Genomic DNA, 1,943 nt, shown 5'->3' with positions numbered 1-1,943 from the left:
GGTTTTCTTTTAGTATTTTATACCATGTGATCGGTGCCAGATGGATATAGTTAATATGGGCACATTTTGTCACAATGTGACTCTGAAAACAGTTCTTCAAATGGTGGATGGAGTCCGGATTGTGTGTTTGCATAATAATACAATAAACCATTGGTTACCCATGTCCTCTATAGTGAGGCAATTTTATCTTCGATATTTGAAGCTATAGTTTGCTTAATACATCTTAGTTTAGTATGGATTGATTTTGAGAAATTGCAATAGTGTAACGAGATTTCTTAAAAGTTAGAAAATATGTATTTGATACGTTGTAGTTATGTATGAGTTTAGCATGTGCTCATAAACACGTGTTCGTGTTATGTATTCGGATTCGTACTATCGACTCTGCTCTCAGCAGAGATTTTTCATGAATATGGAAAAGGTTTTGTCGCCTTTAAGTAAAATGAAATGAATCAGGTGAAACTTGTATTGACTCATGCATTTATCAAGTATATAATATGTAGGATGAGATCTGTAATAGAATAGAGGTTACATAATAGAGGATATTCATTCCATTAAACATACATATTTTCATAATGTTTCTATAATCAACAATTTTATTACTCATCTCTCGTTATTATTTTTCATTATGGAAAATATGTTTTCTTCTCTAACTATCGCATGTTATTGCGATAGTATGGATTTCTTTTTTATGATTGTGTTTATTTTTATATTGTTTTGTTGTTGCATATAACTAAATAAGAATGTCACGATTCTATAACTAATATACACAGTAATATGCATACACGCTACGCAAAACTAAACAGTTACCTTAACAATTTGACCAAAATGTGTTGAAGAATGTTCGTGTTGTAATACATGGAATCAGGTTTTTTTGGCGTGTGTTGTGTGAGCTGCTCTTTAAGTAGGTTAAATGTAGGTGTTTGTTTAAACAAGTATATATATGAATCATGTGCTTTGATACAATGATTTCAGTTAATCATGAATCATGGTACTGATGAGCCAAAAACCTAAAGTCTTGGGTAGTCTTGGGTGTGTTACAAATTCATACACTATCTAAGTTTCATAGGATGGTAAATGAACATTTACGCAAAAGAAACGCAAGTCGAGTATGCAGTATACATGTTTTTTTTATTTTCAACAGTAAAGACAAGAAATACTAATAGGGCAAGATTGACAAAAATTTGACTGAAGACAGTTTAATGGATTAAAAGGCAGATGACATAATTGTTGTTTTTTCAAATGTTAAGGGCTTACACAGTTTCGGGTCAATACCATAAATGTCAGTCAATACCTGGTGTGACCACCATTAGCATTGATCACTGCCACACATCTCCTGTACATTGAGTGGATCAGACGATTTGTGAAGGCCCTAGGGATCCTCCTGCACACATTCAGAGCAGCTGTGCGTAGTTCATCGGCAGTTGTAGGGACTGGGTGCACATTGTGCAGACGCCTTTGAACCTCATCCCACAAGTGTTCGATGGGGTTCAGATCAGGTCTGAGGGCTGGCCATGGTAGAACACGGATGTTGTGTTGTTGCAGAAAGGCCATGGTAGCTCTGGCAACATGGGGACGAGCGTTGTCCTGCTGGAAAATGTGTTGTTGATGTTGTGCAAAAAATGGAACAACGTGGGGTCTGATCACTTGGTCGATATACCGCTGAGCAGTGATGCCTTGTCCCCGACCTTGACCAACATTCAGAAAGCACATGGGTCCAAGTCTCGCATTAAGTCCAATCCCTGCCCATATCATGACGATAGGTCCACCCCATGGATCCCTTTCCACAACGTTTCTTTCAGCTAAACGATCACCTCGACGCCGCCAAATTCTGACTCTTCCGTCTGCATGGGAGACACAAAAGCGACTTCATCAGAGAAGATGACACGCCTCCACTCACGATGACGCCAAATGCGATGACCCTGTGCCCACTGAAGTCGTGCTTG

This window comes from Haliotis rufescens, unplaced genomic scaffold (assembly GCF_023055435.1).
Source record: "Haliotis rufescens isolate VD_foot unplaced genomic scaffold, xgHalRufe1.0.p SCAF_1, whole genome shotgun sequence".
Taxonomy (NCBI): domain Eukaryota; kingdom Metazoa; phylum Mollusca; class Gastropoda; order Lepetellida; family Haliotidae; genus Haliotis; species Haliotis rufescens.
Note: the sequence above shows the minus strand (reverse complement) of the source record.